Here is a 20,468-nt window from a genome sequence, read left to right on the forward strand (position 1 = left end):
AGTATGAAATGAACTCCAGGCAGTAGCTTCTAGAATATCCCTGGTAGGAACACCTCTGAGAAAAGCTGTAGATGTAGATGCAGCCCTAGTGGAATGAGATCTGATCCCCTGGGGGACAGGCTTTCCATGATGCTTATAACAGAAATGAATGCAATGGCTTATCCATTTAGAAATGGTTTGTTTTGAAATAGCTTTTCTCTCTGCCCCTGCAGCAAATGCCACTAGCAGTTGTTCAGATTTTCTTCGGGTTTTAGTTCTGTCCAAGTAAAATCTCAGATATCTGTGCACATCCAATGAATGCAGAATCCATTCCCCTTTGTTCTGTGGCTTGGAAAAGAAAGCTGGCAAATGAATGGACTGATTAAGAGCCACACTGGATACCGAATGGACTGATTAAGAGCCACACTGGATACCACTTTGGGCAAGAAGGATGGATTGGTCCTGAGTGGCACCCTGTCCGCATGAAAAATGATGAAAGGCTCCACTGCCATAAGGGCCTGTAACTCCGATATCCTTCTAGCTGAAGTAATTGCCAGAAGGAAGGCTGTTTTCTAAGAAAAAAAATTTAATTCTGCAGTAGCAGCTGGCTCGAAAGGAGGCAGAGTGAGTTTTTCCAATACAAAGTTAAGGTCCCAGGCAGGGGTTGGAGTTCTCCTGGGTGGTCTCAAGTTCTTGGCCCTTCTGAGGTACAGCTTGAACAGAGGATGAGAGAAGAGGGGAGGTTCTGTGTTATAATGAGAAATGGCTGAGGTGTGGATTTTAATGGAGGACAAAGACAGGCCCTTGTGAAGTATCTCAGCTAAATATTGTAAAATCTGAGGTAAATTGGGCGCTGCTGTGCTCATTCCTTGAGATTGATTCCAGGCACAGAATCTTTTTCATTTGTCAGCATAAGATTTTCTAGTACTAGGTCTTCTCGCCTCCAATATGACATCCATCACAGGTTTGCTGAGGGATGTTAAGTGTGAATTTAAGTGATTATCCAAGCTGCAAGGTTCAATGTAGGGAGCTGAGGGTGCAGAATCTGGTTCTCCTGCTGAGACAGTAAGGAAGGTGTCTGAGGCAGGTGCCATGGGGATGGCCAGTCTGGAGCAATCAAAATCATTTTTGGTCTGTCCTGTTTGACTTTTAGCAGGACTTTGGAGAGCAGAGGCAGAGGGGGAAAGGCATAGACTGATAGGTTTTTCCAGCTGAAGGACAGAGCATCCACTTTCCAGGCTTTTTTGTGCAGAGTTCTTGTGCAAAACTTGTCCAACTGGTAGTTCTGGGGGGAGGCAAATAGATCTATGTCTGGGCTCCCCCATTTGCTTGTCAACATGTTGAAAATCCGTGGTTCCAGTTTCCATTCATGTGGGTCTATGAGATTTCTGCTTAGATCATCTGCCAGAACATTCAGCTTTCCTGGCCTGAATTGAGCTTGTAGTTGTACTTGGTAGCTCAAGTCCGTGTTCCACAATGCCATGGCTAGTATGCAGAGGGGGTAGGAATGTGTACCCCCCTGCTTGTTTATATACCACATAACCGTGGTGTTGTCCATCTTTACCATTAGTTGTTCTGGATGAAGGTAGTCCTTGAAGGCTGTCAGAGCATTCCGTACAGCTAGCATTTCTTTTTGATTGATATGTAGGTGCATTTGATTTGGGCTTCATTTGCCCTGAATGCACTTCCCTGCCAGATGAGCCCCCCCCCATGCATAGTCTGATGCGTCTGTAGTCAGGGTTTGCGCGGCAGGGGGTGGTGCAAATGGCAGTCCCTTGTTTTGGTGGCAGGCCTCTGCCCACCATAGGAACTCTAGGTGTAGACAAGGTATGATAGGAATCATTGTTTCCAGGCTGTGACAATGCTGACTCCATAAACCTTTTAAGTACCACTGAAGTTTCCTCATATGCAGTCTTGCATATGGAATTAGAAGAATGCAGGAGGCCATGAACCCTAAGGCTTGCAGTATTTGTCCTGCAGATAGCAGGGTTTTGTGGCCACCTGTTTGAAGTAAGTCACCAAATGAATTTGCTCTTCTGGTATGAGGAAAGCCATCTGGGCAGCTGTATTCAAGCTTGTACCCAGGAATGTAATTTTTTGAGAGGATACCAGCTGTGATTTCTTTTCATTTATGGTGTACCCTAGACAAGTTAGAATCCTTTTTACAAACGCCAGATGTTGTACAAGTATGGCCTAGTTTTCTGCCTGAATTAGACAATCGTCCTGGTATGGATATATTTGAATATTTCTTTGCCTGCAAAATGCAATTACTGGAGCCAGGCACTTTGTAAATACCCTGGGCGCAGTAGACAAGCCAAAGGGCAGTGCAGAGAACTGATAATGCAAGTAGCCTGCTTTGAAGCGTAGGCATATTCTGCAAGATTCCCTGATTAGGATATGCAGGTAAGCTTCTTTTAAATCTAGAGTTGCCAACCAGGCATCCTTGCCTAGCATAGGAAGCAACTGGTGAAGAGTCAGCATCTTGAATTTTCGAATATCCAGAAAGGTGTTTAGAGTAGACAGGTCCAATATTGGACGCCATGATTTGTCTTTTCTGGGTACCAGTAAATGCCTGGAATAGAAACCTTGCCCCTTTTCCTCTTCTGGTACCAGTTGAATAGCCCCCATGTTTAGGAGGGAAAGTACTTGTTTCTGAGCCTCTGCCCACTGATTTGGGGGCAGGACTGGCCACCCGTTTGGTGTTGGCAACGTGTGGAAATGAAATCTGTATCCCTGGGACACTATATTTAAAACCCATTTGTCCTTAAGTTGTTAGTTTTTTGCATGAAGAGCAATTTTTCCCCCCAAAGGGGCGGCTGAGAGGCAAGTGCTTGGTAATTTTAAAGGAAGGTCATTGAGACTGTTTACCATAGGGTGGTGTCTTGTTGTTTCCAGATTTGGAAGTGGAAGTACCCCATTGTTTAGTTCCGAGAGTCCCTTGGGACAGAAACCTGGTGCTTTTGGTGTGTCTGGGTTTGGCTTGAGTGGATCTGGAAGGAGCTGGAAAGGACCAGTTCTTGGTAGGCCAGTGCCTACTAAATCTTGGAGGCTGCTCTTGTAAGAAATCTTTCACAGTTTGCATAGATTTAGCTTTACCTTCCATCTTTTTTAGAACTTCTTCAGCCTTATTGCCAAACAGACGGTCCTGATGCAAAGGAGCATCCAACAATTTTGCCTTAACATGATCAAGCAGAGATTGCTCCTTAAGCCAAGCATGCCTTCTAAGCACAGACCCACTAACAGCAGCCCTGCAAGTGGCCTCTAAAGAATCAAAACCACATTGCAAAGTATGTTTTCCAGCTTGTTCAGCTGAATGCAATAAATCCTGTAAATTTTTATTTTCCACACAGTCAGAAATCAACATCATTTTCTGTTTAAGTAGTCCCATGATATGTTGTTGATATTTTAGCATATGAAATTGACAGTTTAAAGCCCTGATTGCCAGGGCTGCAGAAGTATAAACCTTTTTACCCCATCTGTCCAGCGCCCTGGAGTCTCTTATCAGAAGGGGGTGGATCTTTAGCAGTAGAAGCCTTAATGCCCTTGGGCCCCTGAGAAATGGTTTCTAGGTCCGCAACAGGATTTTTGAAAAGGAACTTGTGGGACTCAGGAACTCTGTAGTATCTGTCAGGTTTACTAGGAGCCGGAGACAGGGAATCAGGGGCCATACTGGGTTCCAAAAACACATCAACAATGTCTAGTACAGGAGGTATAGCCAAAGGCCTATGCTGAGGTAGAAGGAGGAAATCCCTAAGCCTCTTTTTGGATTCAGAAAATTCTTGACTTTCCCAGTGGAAATGCTCCCTTAAAGTATGTAAAGTTTCCCCAAATGAAAAGTCCTCAGGGGGAGAAGCAGAGGGGGATGGAATCCTCTGCATCAGAATCCTCATAAGTAGGTATGGACAAATCCAGGTCATTAGAAGAGTCAGAAGAAACAGAGTCCTGTTCAGAAGATTTATAGTCAAGCTCAGGCCTAGGCCTCTTAGAAGGGGGGGGGGGGGAGTTGACTACCCCTGATTAGAGTAATTAAATCTTCAGCCATTTTGATCATTTGTTTTTTAGACATAGGGACCTGAACATGTGGCCTGGGCTTCATTTTTTTAGGCAGTGATCGAGATTTAGGCCTTAGTATAGAAGGTGGAGTTGGTTTAATATGCAATTCTGTAGGCCTGAATACACCCTCAGAAGCTGGTGCCGGCACAGCGGCTCCGGACCCATCCAAGATAGAGACATCCGCGGGGTCCATAGGGGAAGCATCTCATGGCATACCAGACTCTGAAGTGGTCTCAGTAGAGGCCTGTGAATCAGAAATAGCGGGTATCTGGGGCTGCGAAAGCGCCTCACTGAGTACCGGCAAACTGGCGACTGGCTTACAGTACAAATGAAAATCTTTATGAGGTATTTGCTTCCCACAAGAAATGCAATTATTAACTTTTACTGACATCGGTAAGGAGCAAGAAAAAGTTTCCCCAACGGGATACATAGCTTTAAGTTGAAGACTTTGGTTCTGAAACTCAAAAACGAAAATTTCAGGAGTCAGCCGACTGGAACTTGCGAACTGCTTCTGCTTCGGGCACTGCACGGCAAGAAAGACTAAGGTAATGATGTCGGCTGCATGTTTTATACCTCTGACGACCTGACGTCATGGAAGAAGGGACAGCAATGGACGCAGGACCCAAGACTTTGTTAATTAGGCCGACTGAGGGCAATGTGCTAACAGATTACCCAAATGTAATGACTGCAACAGTGAAACACGAAGAACATTAGTAATGTTTAGGGTGTAGAGTGCTTGATGAAAAGTGACTACGGCATCAATGCAAGCTCCAAACACTGGTCTGAGGCAGGCCATTAATACAGGTTTCAAAGAAAGGAATCTCACCTACATAAGAAGTCCTTACAGCGCTACAGGTAAAACATGAGATCCAATTTGCTAGCCCAAATAATTTATACTACCTCTGGAAAGACATTCAGTTGTGTATGAAAGTGGGGGACAGAGGAACTTGCTTCAAATTTCTGGACTATAGTACAAAAACTATAGCACCTGGCAATCTGACATACACAGGCGAGCACTATACTGCTCTTACACAGACTGCCAAATCTGGAAAACACACAAGTCAGTCACCTATTTTTAACCACATGAGGATGTAAGAGAAGACTTATGTGCTATGACTCTATTTTATGGAACTCAAACAAGACTGTATATAAAAAGGTTGTACTCTAGCCTTCTGGAAGTAGCTAGAAAAGTTATTACAAAAAATTGGAAATTGAACTCAGCTACTGCATTGAAATAATTTTTAAATTTAACAGCAATACTATGTAAAACTGAAAAAGAAGTGATCAGAGTAAGATCTGTAAATCATGCTAAGACTTTTAGTGGTTGGGATAACCTTGAAATGTTGCTATTGAAACACCAACAGTCTTAATGTTTTAATTGTATAAGATTACCTTGAGGATTCACTGTATTCCTATCACTGTATAACAGCATGTGATGTTGAATTTCTTCTTTTCTGTGTACATACTGTAACTGTGTTAAAAAAAAAAAAAAAAGTTGCACTTATGGCATCTTTCAAGCTAAAATGTCACAGGCCATGCAAGGGATGGAAGTTTACATGAATGCTGCGATGGAGATTTATAACATAATTGACCACAGCAATATGACACAAGGATGGGAAGACCAACGGAGTAAATTAATGCATCAGCAAGATGTTTTCCAAAAATTAAATGAGAGGAACTATTTTATTATGCTCATGGGCTATATGACTTTCATTCATCAAAGATCCATCCAAGTACTACAGATTTTTATTTTTACCAGTCACTGTTCATCTGTAAAAAATGGCGAAATAAATATGTAGGAAGCACTTCTAAGACAAAAAGAAAAAAAAAAACAATTGGGAGGATTCCCAAAGCTATAGGAAAAGTAGCTGGAGAAGAGAGATCAAGCAGAGAACAGAAGCTCCTGCAGAACTGCAGAAGCAAACCCAGCAATGGCTTTAGAGGTACAGGACAAGTTGTAATGCACAGAAAAGGTGCGACTTTGGACCAGGTGGCTGCCTCCAGAATATCTTGGGTGGACCCCCCCCCACACCCCAATAAAAACAGCAGTGGTACCTGTGGCCTTGGTGGAATGAGTTCTAATGTGCTCAGGTAACCTTTTGCCACGGTCCTTATGGCAAAAGCAGATACAGTTTGAGGTATACCTAAGTCTGTTTGCTAACTGGTTTGCCCATTTTGATGGCAGCAAAGGCTTAAGGGGTTGATTAGACTTTCTCAAACATTTCATCTTACCCAAGTAAAATGTCAGAGGTCTGTGCACATCAAGGAAATGTAAAATTCCCCCCTTCTATTCCATGGGTTTGGGGGAAAAAGCAGGGAGTTGGATTGTTTGATTCAGGAAACCTCTGTTACCACCTTTGGCATGAAAGTGGAGTTAGTTCTCAGTGAAACAATGCCTGGGTAAAACTTCAAGAATTGTACTTTATGCATTAGTGCCTGTAACTCAGACATTCTCCAAGATACGAATTTGGGGTCTGTGTCAAATAATCAAATGTTTCTTCAAGCAAACATGCACTTTAATGAAATTTATAACATCGAATGACAGTTGGCCACCTGCTAAAAGAAAAGTATGTACAGCGTCATTACATCAACATGTAGTTAAATACTGTAGAAACAATCGCATATGTATTATATATTATTATATATAACTACATTTAGAAATATATATTATATATTATTATATATGAACACATTTAGAAATATGTATTATATATTATTATATATAACTACATTTAGAAATATGTATTACATATTATTATATATAACTACATTTGGAAATATGTATTATATATTATTATATCTAACTACATTTAGAAATATGTATTATATATTATTATATATAAACACATTTAGAAATATGTATTATATATTATTATATATAACTACATTTAAAAATATGTATTATATATTATTATATATAACTACATTTAGAAATATGTATTATATATTATTATATATAACTACATTTAGAAATATGTACTATATATTGTTATATATAACTACATTTAGAAATATGTATTATATATTATTATATATAACTACATTTAGAAATATGCATTATATATTATTATATAGAAACATTTAGAAATATGTATTATATATTATTATATATAACTACATTTAGAAATATGTATTATATATTATTATATATAACTACATTTAGAAATATGTATTATATGTTATTATATATAACTACATTTAGAAATATGTATTGTATGTTATTACATATAAACACATTTAGAAATATGTATTATATGTTATTACATATATGTATTATATATTATATATAACTACATTTAGAAATATGTATTATATATTATTATTATATATAAACACATTTAGAAATATGTATTATATATTATATATAACTACATTTAGAAATATGTATTATATATTATATATAACGACATTTAGAAATATGTATTATATATAACTATAGAACTATGTATTATATATTATTATATATAACTACATTTAGAACTATGTATTATATATTATTATATATAAACACATTTAGAACTATGTATTATATATTATTATATAGAACTACATTTAGAAATATGTATTATATATTATTATATATAAATACGTTTAGAAATATGTATTATATATTATATATAAATACATTTAGAAATATGTATTATATATTATTATATATAACTACATTTAAAAATATGTATTATATATTATATATAACTACATTTAGAAATATGTATTATATATTGTTATATATAACTGCATTTAGAAATATGTATTATATATTGTTATATATAACTACATTTAGAAATATGTATTATATATTATTATACATAACTACATTTAGAAATATGTATTATATATTATTATATATAACTACATTTAGAACTATGTATTATATATTATTATATATAAACACATTTAGAACTATGTATTGTACATTATATAGAACTACATTTAGAAATATGTATTATATATTATTATACCATGACCCCCCCAAAACGTGCACGCTGATTGGCCAGCGTGCCCGTTGTAAATCGAGTTATAGTAATGGAAAAAGGTCCGGTCGCCCGGACTTTTTCCCATTAGTATAACTCGGTTTTTTAAAACACTGTCTCGCTATGTTAAATGGGTTTAACATAGCGAGACAGCTTTAAAATAAGCAACGGAGATCTTCGTTTCTTATTTTAAAGCTGTCTCGCTATGTTAAACCCATTTAACATAGCGACGGTGTTGAAAAAACAACGGAGAAAGCAAGATCTCCGTTGCTTTTTATATTCGCTATGTTAAATGAGTTTAACATGGCGAGACAGTTTTAAAATAAGCAACGGACACTCCGTTGCTTATTTTAAAACTGTCTCGCTATGTTAAACTCATTTAACATAGCGAAATACTAAAAAAAAGCAACGGAGATCTTGCTTTCTCCGTTGCTTTTGCCCACAGCTCTGATGTACTGTGCAGGCGCGCAGTACATCAGAACTCGGGACCAAACCACGCCAACCGTGGGTAAATTTAGCATTACCCACACCCAGGCGTGGGTTATTGCTATATTATATATAAATACATTTAGAAATATGTATTATATATTATTATATATAACTACATTTAAAAATATGTATTATATATTATTATATATAACTACATTTAGAAATATGTATTATATATAACTACATTTAGAAATATGTATTATATATTATTATATATACATACATTTAGAAATGTATGATTTGATTGGTACTGGGTCTCCCAGCCTTTTTCAAGATAAGCAGGATGCCCTTGTCCAACAGCTGGTCCTGCGGAACATGGATCACATCATCCAAGCTGCCAGCTTACATGATATTTCAGCTAACCTGACAAGTTTCAAAATGCGCAAGATAGGGTCGATGGCCATTCCTTCATAGGTTCAGAGGTTCATAGGTGTGTACTAGGCTAATGGCCCTGGAGTCTTTACAAGCCTAGCCCAAAGGCTTACCCTGGCATCATGCCACCCAACCTCATTCTGGGTCAAAAGGTCCATATCCTGTGGTAGTAACTATGGTTCTTGTCTGTTAAAGTTGTTTAGCAGAGGAAATCAATGTTGCCTTGGCTAGAATGGTGCAATTATGATCATCTTTGGCCTTGCCTTTCTACTCTTTACAAGTAACCTGGGGGTAAGAGTTATGGGGAAAAGCATACAGAAATAGAACTGTCCATGGGTGGGGAGAAAGCATACGTCCTCAAGGCTGTGTGATCTTTGATGGCAAAGAGGTCTACTTCTGGCACACATTTTCCTGTGATTTTATTCACAATGTGCTTTTTTAGCATCCGCTCATGGGGGGTCTGAAATCAATCTGCTTAGACAGTCTGCAAGGTTGTTGCTTTCTCCTGGAAGATACTGCACTATTAGGTGCAACGCCATCCTTTCTGCCACATCTCAGAGTTGCACTGCAGGGCAGGAGACACAGGATAGGAGTATGTACCTCCTGTTTATACACTACATTACCGTGGTATTGTCTAACTTTTCCAACAGGGTGTCCAACTTCCATGTCTGTTTGCATGCCATCATGCCTCTGTAAACAGAAATCATTTCCTCCAGGTTGATGTGACTTTGAAAAAAGGGAGTTTCCTCACTTGCCTTTACCTTAAAACTGCTTCAATGGGCACCCCGTGCTAGGTCTGAGGTCTTTGAGGTCTCTTTTGGTTCTCTGACATTGGAAGGAACTTCTTTGTTCTAGAATTCATTTTTGGGAATGGGAGGAGCTTTATCTTGAAGTTTAGACAGCATTTGCTTTGACAACCGCACATTCGTCAAGAACCACTGTATTTTCCCCATGGGAAGCTGCTAAAGGGGAACAGAAGATTGCAGGAAGCCATGTAACCTGGAGCTTCCGGGATTTCTCTGACTGACACTACCTTCTGCTGGGATAGTGTTGTAAAAGACAAGCCCTTTGTTTTTCTGTGTCCAACAGGCCTCCTAAAACACCAGTCTGTTTGTAGTTGTGAGGTTGGATTTCTTTAAGTTTAGGGAGAATCCTGGGTTTGAAAAGCAGGTCATGGACAGATGAAAAGAAGCTTACAGCTCCTTTACATAACTTGCATGGTTCAAACAATCATCTGGATAAGGGTAGATCTACATGCCTTTGGTCCTGCGGAAGGCAACTACTGGAGCAAAACATTTTGTGAAAACTCTGGGGGGGGGGGGGGGGCAGTAGAAAAGACAAAGCACAGAACTAAAAGTGATTCCAACCTGTCCAAAAGCAGAGACAACTCCAACTCTTAGATCTGAGGTAAGCAAGAAACCCTGTGGGGAAGCACAAACACAGCTTTCGTAGATTAAGCATCTTGAACTTGGGGACCACTAAGAAACAGTTTAGCCTTGACAGGTTCAGATTTGGTCTCCAAGTTCCTTCTTTTCATGGCAAAGCCTTGAGCAGTACCCTGTTCCTAGTTCTTTCTTGGGGACTGGTTCTAATGAGTCCTATTCCTGAACAAGCTTTACTTGGATGTGAGCCTCTCACAGCTGCCCTTCGGAAGTGGGAAGGAATACCTGCAAGCTTTGGAAGGAAAGGAAACTGCAACTTGTACCCTGTCATTATATGAAGTCACAATTGTCCTAGGAAATGTTTTAGCAGTTGTTTAAAAAGCTTGCCTCTAACCACTGCAAGAGAAAGAAGGGGTCTGGGTTGGGGGTGGGACTTAAGGAGACAGGGGGGTGCACTGATGAGTAATAGCTACTCCTTCCTGTACCCTTGGGGGTGGTGTCCACTAGGCCTAAGCCCTTGTTCAGCTAGCCACTTTCTCACTGCCTTTTCTCTTCTAGTCCTTCTGATCTCCTTAGTCTTTGTTGCGTGGTAGGAAAGGACTAAGATTCTGTAGGGTAATATAGCAATAACTGACTATGTCGGTGTGCTATATTGAAGATTTACCCATGGTTGGTGTGGTTTAATCATGAGGGCAAAGCCTGATTGATTAAATAAAGCCAACTGTGGGTAAATCTTCAATATACCACACCACAGAGTCGGTTATTGCTACTATAGAATGACAATAACAAAAAAATACTTATTTTTCTTAAATTCTTTTCTTTGTATAATGCCTCCATGGTGCACTTCTGTGTTTTTCTGGTGTTCTGGGGCTTTTTGGATGTACTGCACATGCGTATAGGACTTGTGGTCCCATGTTTATGCAGTACATCAATGCTGTGTAAAGGAAGCAATGGAGAAAGGAAGATCTCTGTTGCTTTTTTTATTTATTTAAAAGAAAAAAGAAACTGGGAGACTTTTAATGTTCGGGAGAGCCGGGATAGAGTAAATAAAAGGATAATCAGGTACTTTTCTTTAGTTTTGCAGAACGTACGTTTTTATCCTCTTATTTTTCTCTGCATCATCTCCCTTGTTCATTTGAGATCTTTGGTTTTGTAAATTTATTAAGAAAAAGGAAGAAAAGTCAAAATTTTATGAAATATACTAATGGAAAAAAGTCTGGGCGACTGGACCTTTTTCCATTGGTATATTCTCAGATTTACAACGGGCACACTCGCTGGGCTGACCAATCAGCGTGCTTGTCTTAGAATATCACTGGCCACTCATTGTATAATTCCAAGTAACCCACAGCATCTGAACCTGCAAAACATTCTTAACAGTCTGTAGGGACTTTGACATGTCCTCCAGTTTTTTAAAAACAGCTTAAGCCTTGGGTCCAAACAGAAATTTCTTGTCCAGTACAGATTCAGAAATGTCATTAACATGATCAGGAAGAGACTACTTTCTTTAACTGAACGTGTCTCCTGATTACTGACCCTGATGTAGTTAGTCTGCCTGATGCTTCCATAGCATCAAAGCCACAATGCATATGATGTTTTGCAGCCAGAAAACAGGTGTTGCAGAGTTCTAACAGTTTTTTCTGGAGAGTACTCTTTATCTATCCCTTCCAGTTCCTGCCTCATCTGATCCAGGAGAGAATGCTGGTATTTGATCATACAGAACTAGCAATTTAAAGCTCTCATGGCTAGGATAGCTGACATACGTGTTCTTCCAAAATCTGTCCAGGATACTCTCTGTCACCGGGCAAGAAGGTACTAGAGCAGGGGGTCCCAAAGTATGTGCTGTGGCGCCCTGGGGAGCCATGGCTTCCTCACGGGGCGCCGCAAACTAATAAGCTTAGCTACAAAATAAACTGCAGACAGTTTGCGGTTTATTTTGCAGCTAAGCTTATTAGCTCACAGCAAACTAAGTCTGGACCTACACTGTAGCTTTTTAGCAGAACTGGCATCAAGTATAGCAGCGGTCCCAAACCACTGGACCGCTGAGCACTTGGAACTGGGCCATCAGATAAGTGAATGCCTGTATGAGTGTGTGTGTCTGTCTGCATGTGTGAGTGAATGCAGGAATAAATGAAGAAGTGGCTGTGTGTGTGAGATTGGGAGAATGAAAGTGATGTGTGAATGAATGCAAGAATAAATGAAGAAGTGGCTGCGTATGTGTGTGAGATCGGGAGAGTGAGAGCGATGTGGGAATGAATGCAGGAAGGAATGAAGTGGCTGTGTGTGTGCGCGTGTGCAAGATCGGGAGAGTGAAAGTGATGTGTGAGTGAATGCAAATATGAAAGAGGAAGTGACTGTGTGTTTGTGAATGAATGCAGGTATGAATGAGGAAGTAGCTGTGTGTGTGTATATGTGTGAATGAATGCGGTGGTTGTGACAGACAGTGAGAGCGATGTGTGAATGAATGCAGGTATGAATGAGGAAGTGTCTGTGTGTGTATTTGATTGGGAGAGAGTGAGAGAGATGTGTGAGTGAATACAGGTATGCATGAGGAAGTGACTGTGTGTGTGTGTGTGTGTGTGTGTGTGTGTGTGTGTGTGTGTGTGTGCATCATGGGGGGAGAGAGTGAAGAGTGAGAGTGATCCCTGGCAGCAGTAGCAATGAGGTCTGTGCAAGTCTGGACCATATCACTGGACACATACCTCTCACCCTCTTAGCTCAAGAAATCTGGACAAAGCCAAAAATAGTGGGGGTACAAAGGCATAAAATAGGGACACAAGTACTGCTCTCACAAACTTAGAAAGTTGATAGAAATGCAGGTTTTGCATTAGCATGAATTTTCTGAAGGGTATGAAGTATTAAACTCAACTTTCCTGACTTTAACCTCAATGTTCTGCCAGTGATTTGCCAGAAAACAACAACTTTATGAGAAAAAGACCAAAAATATGAGGCAAAAATCTGGACATTATGCAAAAATCTATACCGTTGAGAGGTATGTTGGACAGAGCCAAATAGGGACAGATTTTAAATATTGCTCTTATAAACTTAAAGTTAATAAGATTGCCATTAGGTTACGCTGTTAAGCAGAATGTACACTTTTGTTTGGTAATTGTCTTTTTATTGTAATTTTGAGCTTTTCTCCCCAGGTCTCCTAGTCCAATGAGGCAGCCCCGTTAAACAAATTTCAAATAAATAAATAAATACATGAAATATGCACTTTATGCACGTCGTGGGGGTGCCTGGGAAGACCTGGATTCAGCAAGGGAGCCGAGAATTGAAAAAGTTTGGGAACCACTGCACTAGAGGCACTGCCTCTGTCTCCCCTTATCACAGGTTCCACCACAAGGTTGTTAAATAGGTGCTTACGAAAGTCCAAGTCCCTGTAAAAATGGCCAGGTTTCATGGTGGCATATGGGGTGTAAGTCTAGCTGCAGGGAAGGGTCTTGAATAATAGCATCCACAACCTCTAGCACTGTAGGAATAGTCACAGGTTTGAGCTCAGAAAGCCTAACAAATTCTCTTACTCTTTTCTTAGATTGGGGGTAATCCTGAGCCTCCCAAATAAAGAACTCCTTTGTCTTGTTTAGGATCTCTCCAATAGAAAAACCCTCAGATCGTGAGGCTGAGGCAAGGTTTTCATCTGACTCCCAGATGGTATATGACCTTGAGGAAATCTGGTTCATATATGCCGCCAACTCATCTTGATTCAAGTCATAGGACTCTGAAGCCTCCTGAGGAGAAAGATCCCTTTTCCTTTTAGCAGGAGAAGTTACTAAGACAGGAATCCTGCCATGGCTCAGTTGTCTAGATATAATAAAATTCATGTGACTCACAGCTAGCCTGACAAGGTCACGTGGGAAGATCTGAAGTGCCTAAGACCCAGAAGACCTAAACTGAGATAAGCTGGGAGTTACATTCTTAGATGTAGCCTTGAGTCTGATCTTAGGTGTGGCATTAATTACTGCCGGCCCAGGCCACAGGCTCGGTCTCCTGAGGATTCCCCTCTGGTCTTGTGGATTCTGCCCTTCCCTTCTGTAGGTCTGGTATGGGATGGGATTTGGAAGCTGTCATCTGCAAAGCAACTCCCAACCCATCCTGTGCTCTAAGTCCTTTAGTTGAATGGACACTGAGGGAGCTGACAGCCTGGTGAACACCAGAAGGGTCTCACTAGAGGCTTCAGCCAACACCCACACCCACACACACACACTCACTTATCAGGAGTACTGTAAATGCATCTCTCCCACTTCAACAATACCCAACACCCTAATAGCCTTCAGAAGCTTCTATATAATTTTATGAGGAATTGCCAACTCAGCACCCCAGGCAGATGCCATAGTAGGCATGGGCTACCAGCACTCTCTCTTTCTTTCTCTAAAAAAGTTTTCAAGTGACTCTGCCCTATGCTTAATGACCCTAAAATTAAAGTAAAATAATTAAATTAAAATTATATTGACAAGAGGCAAAGTCTTTGTTAAGTGTTTCAAAAATTATGTTATTTAAAAAAGTACTACTTTCACTTAGGAAGTTAGACAGATACAGTTAAAACTTGTATATTCAAAACTAAAATATTTAAATACAATGAAGAATTAATGTTCCAGTTTGAATAAATCACTTTTTCCCCTTTAGAATATTAGTTGAGCATTACTTAATTAACTGAGATATCTTGGTAAATCTTGTTTACTTTTTATATAAACATAAGATACTTACTTTTCTTCTTACACGTGACTTTTTTTTTCAATACGATATAAATTAATGAATGATAAAAAGGGGAATTAGGAAATAAATAATACAGATAGTACTATTTTAAATTGACGTAAGTGGATATATAATTGCATATTAGATTATTTAATTTCTATATGGTTATTTGGTTTCCGTACTAATTGCAGAGTGTGTGCGTGTGTGTGTGTGTGTGTGTGTGTGTGTGTGTGTGTGTGTGTGTGTGTGTGTGTGTGTGTATAAAATATCTTGCTATTTATAAATTAAATAATTGTAAATTAAGTAAAGTAACAATGAAAATGTTACTGGTGGACAGTTTGTCTAGTAGAATAGACAATCTAGGAATGATGGTATCCATGGTTAAAGGGACTGTTGCTGTAAATAGAATTTATTAGTAGTTTTATTAGTTGGGGATTTTACTGAGAGAGATATTTGATAAGGTAACAAAAATGCTTTATGTACAGATACAAACTAATGGCATTATTTATAATGTAAATTGGTTTAAGTAAGTAAAGGTGAATGTATAACTTCCAGTGTCTGCTTTAAAATATTTTCTCCATTTGTTAAAAATTAAAATATTCAACATTTTATCTATTAATATTAATGGATTAAACAGCAGCAACAGCAAAAATATTTATTGAGGCATTTAAAATTAAATAAAGTTGATATAATGTATTTGCAAGAAGCTCAATTAAAAAAGAGAAATTATCTGAGTAAACTAGGTTATAAAGTCATTGCTGCTTCAAGTTTTAATAAAAAAGAACATATACAGTGATACTTCAGAACATTCTCACATTTTTCCTAAATTATCTAGATTATAAATAAATTAGTTAATACTAAAGGAATATATTCTATAGTTACAGCTCTATTCAATAATAAGCTTTATACTTTAGCACTTTTTAATAAATTCAAAATAGTAAAGGAAATTATAGAATTACTTCAAAGTTCTTGGAAAGGTAGTCTGATACTAGCAGGAGATTTTAACTGTATTTCCAACAGTGATAATTCAAGTTGTAATAAAATGTTACTTTAACTCCATCAGCAAAACAGTTGGATATTAAACAAGAACAATACAAGATCTAATACTTAAACTACATAAAGATTCTTTATTTCATACCCATTAGTCTTATGCATACAGGACACAGACCACAATAGATAAAACGTATGTTTCTACTGATTTACTAAATAAAATTAATAATTTTAAAACTATTGTTTGTTCACTGTCTTATCATAATTTAATAACAATTAGCACAGTAATGGACTCAAAAATTTAAGATTATATACAGAATTCCTGCATATGTGATAAGATTTATAGGTTCATAGGTAAGTACTAAGCTAGCTGTCTTTGTAGGCCATTTTAAGTATAACCAATTTCCCTTTTAAAGCTGAGAATCAAACCCTGAACTTTGTGTATTTGAGGTAAATACATTAACCATTACTCCAACCCCATCTCAAGATTAAAAGAATTTCAGGAATATATAAAAATTGAAGTGAAAGAATTTTTATAATTTAATGACAATGAGTTGGTGAATAAAATTACTTTACAAGATTCTCTTAAAATGCACATTATTAGTAAAATGGGGGAATGGTCTATACAAAATAAGGGGATGAAAATAAAAAAAATCAAGGAAAATTACAAAAAGATAAAGTACAACTTAAAAAAAGGCACGACTAGTACTAATAAGGACATTTTAAATAATTAACAGAAGAATATCATAAAATATTCCCACATAAAATGGAATTGATTTTAGGAAAACGTAAATGATAAAGTCACTCTATGAATTCAAGTCATTTACAAAGACTAGCTAATAGAAATAAAATAATTAAAAAGGAAACCACACAGTAATATTTTGGATCCTAAGACAAAAAAAAAGGAAACTGGATACTAAATAAATATCAATCTATAAAGATTATCATGATAATTTAAATAGTATTGAAAGTACTGAAATAAACAAAAAAATAGAAAATTTAGTAAAAAATATACATAACCGCAGTGACAATCAAATGAAAAGCTTAAATCTAATTTAATTAAAGAAGTTAAAGATGTGATTACATTTAGTAGAAATGATAAGAATATAGTCTGGATGGATTAATAGCTGAAATATATAAAAAACGTTCCAGTAAAGTTATATCTTTAATAGAAGAAGTTTTTCAATTAATACAAAGCACTAATTTAATTCTTCCTTCTTGGAGATGATCTTTGATGAACCATAAATTCTATTCTTAAACAAGGGACATAAAAGAAAACAAAAGAATCTAGTCGTTTCATATACATTGATTTCATTTCTTAATATACAGTATAATTAAAAAATATTGTGGATAAGCTTGTTCACAAAAAATCAGACTGGATTTACTGTCAATAAACTCAAATATGCTAATATTAAAAGGGTATTAATAACTGATTTAACAAATAACACAAAAAATTAGCTTTTAAGCTTGCAAATCAAAAGAACATTTGATACTCTTACATGGGCATGTTTGTTTCAAACTCTTAAAACTTTCAAATTTCCAGTTAAATTTATTGATAGCATTAACTTCTTTATAAAAGATTCTAAAGCTTATATTAAAATAAGGTATTTTAGTTCACAGAGATTCAATTTAAATAAGGGCATTATAATTCACTCTTCTAATTGAACCACAGTGGCATATAATATTAGACCAAATCATTTAATTAACATCTTTAAAATAAATAATTCCACTGATTCAAAAATACAATTATATGCTGATGATATTCTTCTGACAGGAAATATAAATGATTCAATAAACAAAATTGATAGAGAAATTTCAACAAATTTCTTTTATGAAATTCAATTAAAAAACAAAAACTCTTTTAACAAATAATCGCACCGACATTTAAAAGACAATTTTTTTAACCTTAAAAACATTTAAGGTTAAAAAATTATGACAGAACTGATTAAATTATCAATAATTTTCTAACATTAAATACTGGGAAATGTTTGTTTTACTTTTGAAGATAAAGTAATTTTTATTTACGACCAAGGGAATTGGGCGGTATTACTTTTTCTAGTCTAAAATCTTATGCTTTAGGATGCAAAATTAGGTATGATCATAAAGGAAAAGTATTCAGGAAAAATAAAGTAGATAAGTCTTTGAATAGATTAAAAATATTTAATAGTATCTTCTTAAGGTTAATAAAGGATTATCTGGAAGGTAAAGCTAGTATTAATTTACATTCCTCATACATATGGATAACTTTGAAAACTTTTTAAGAATTATATTTAAAATAACCCTCCCCTTTAAAAAGAGGATTTTATTTTCCTATTAACATTTACTCTAGAATTTTTGAAAGCTTTAAAAACTTGGAATATTCAAAAATATAAATATGCTAACCTGGTCTGACTGGATACAGAATGTGAAAATAATTTCAATACAGAAGGTGGTATTTAAATTTATGTCAGATACACAACATACACTGAGTAATAATTTTATTTTATTGAATGAGTATAAATAGAAATCTATTAAAAATTTTTATTAGATTAATTTAATCTGGTAATATTTCTCACAAGGATATTTATCTAGAATTTATTACATGATTCAATTAAATAATTCTAATTTTGATAACAATTATTGGAAATTTCTAAAAGCCAATCCTTTTAAAAATATTGGAAAGATCTACAAGCCAATCATTTACATAATAAAATAAATAATTAAAATTGAAACTTAATGTTGAGCTCTATTGCTAAGTGGCATCTAGTCTATACTGGTGTTTATGTGGATATATATTCACAGAATATTTATTACATCTCATACAATTTCTATATGCAAGAGAGAGAGATGATGCTTCATTTTGTTGGGAGATATAATTAACTGGTTAAAGCAGAGTCAGTACACATTTTGTAGGAAATTACAATCTTTTGGAAAGATATTAACTTTTTATGAGTGTGAAATAGAAAGACCCTGGGATTTATTAACACCTATACTAAGTGTACATTGTTCTGAGTGAACAGACAACACAAACATAACTCATACCTTTTTCCTCCTAATTCTAATTTTCTTATGGATTTTCTTGCAGCTTTAAATACTGAGGGGGATTCATAAAGGTTAAAACAAAGTGTAGACTACTTGTACACTTAGTATCTTGCTGAGTCACTAGAAAGTGTAAAAGGGATGTTCTTGAATACAGATCATGTACGCAGTGTAGGTGTTACTGAATCTGGCCCAAAGTTAAATTGTCCAAGTACTTGAAATAGCATTGAGTAAACCTTAATCCATGTTTTGGGGTTTATTAGCTATAGTTAGGAAGGTTATTACAAAAACATTTAATTCTAATTCTGCAGAAATTTAAATATTTTTTTGAGTTAGCTGCTCTTTTATTTGAAAATGAGGAAAAATCTTTTAAGAACTATAAATAATGACATGAAAGTTGGATGCTAGAATAATCTGGAAATGTTAATTGCAAATATAAGAATGGTTAATAATATTTTATGCAATAATTAGATTCAATATGTTGTTCAACGTTATTTGTTCAATATTGTATTTCTTTTTTATACTGTATTTTTTGTAAATATGCATATACAACATCAATAACAATTATTAACAGCTACAATTAAAGTGACCACACAGGGGTAAGTTGGGCATGCTGTGCTGTGTTTGCTCTGCAATGGCCACAGTCTGTGAAAGTCCCAGCGAGGCATTTGCTTCTCACACACAAAACAGATATCAGTCTTACTCACTGATATCTAACAACAATGCAGACAATGGCATTTGAAAAAAAAAAAAAAAAAAAAAAAACACTTTCCCCAGTGAGGTGCTTAGCTTTCAGTACTCTATTTTTGGCTTCAGACCAACCAACATACTCAATTAAAGTTGTATCAAGCTTTAGTGGCAAGACAGCTCTGAGAAAAAGGTGGTGGCCGATGACAGTGATATCCCACGGTCCTGAAGTTAGAGGGAAGGCATCCACAGAACCAGGAAAAAGGAAGAAATCTCTGGTATTCAAACTGGCCATGGTCTTCCACAGTAGGAAATCCCAAGTGGTTATTACTGCCACAGTGAAACACAATGAACATTCTTAGTTGCCTGTGAAGAGCTAGTAAGTGAAGAATTCTTTCCCACCTATTTTCAGAGTTAGAAAAAATGTGGTAAGATGAATATACTGATTCACAGACACTTCAGTGACCACCTTAATCATAAAAGATGAAAAACAAAAATGGAAGTAGAGCACATAAGAGACTGTAACTCTAATACCATTTTAGCAGATGTTAGTGCCACTAATGAGACTGTCTTCCAGGCACTAAACTTTAGAGATAAAGAGGAGGTTGGTTCAAAAGGTGGGACGGTCAACTTTTTCAGGAAGTAGTTCAGGTCTCCCAAGGAGGAGAATTTGATTTTCTTTGGAGTCTAATATGCTGTCAATGGCACAACATGTAGAAAACTCACCTTTGGTGCAGAAGGTTATGGGTTCTACTCCCACACCAGATGGCTGGATTACTGACACTGCAGTGCAGCGCAAGAGAGATTCTGCACTCCTGAGTGTCTCATCCTT

At 36.7% G+C, this 20,468-nt stretch overlaps 1 protein-coding gene across 4 annotated transcripts in view; it reads right to left on the minus strand.

Annotated features, from left to right (window-relative positions):
• The window catches only part of BRAT1 (BRCA1 associated ATM activator 1), a 498,236-nt gene that overhangs the window by 232,947 nt on the left and 244,821 nt on the right, over positions 1-20,468 (minus strand). The window lies entirely within an intron of this gene.

This window comes from Protopterus annectens, chromosome 12.part0 (assembly GCF_019279795.1).
Source record: "Protopterus annectens isolate FY-2018-M chromosome 12.part0, PAN1.0, whole genome shotgun sequence".
Classification (NCBI taxonomy): domain Eukaryota; kingdom Metazoa; phylum Chordata; order Ceratodontiformes; family Protopteridae; genus Protopterus; species Protopterus annectens.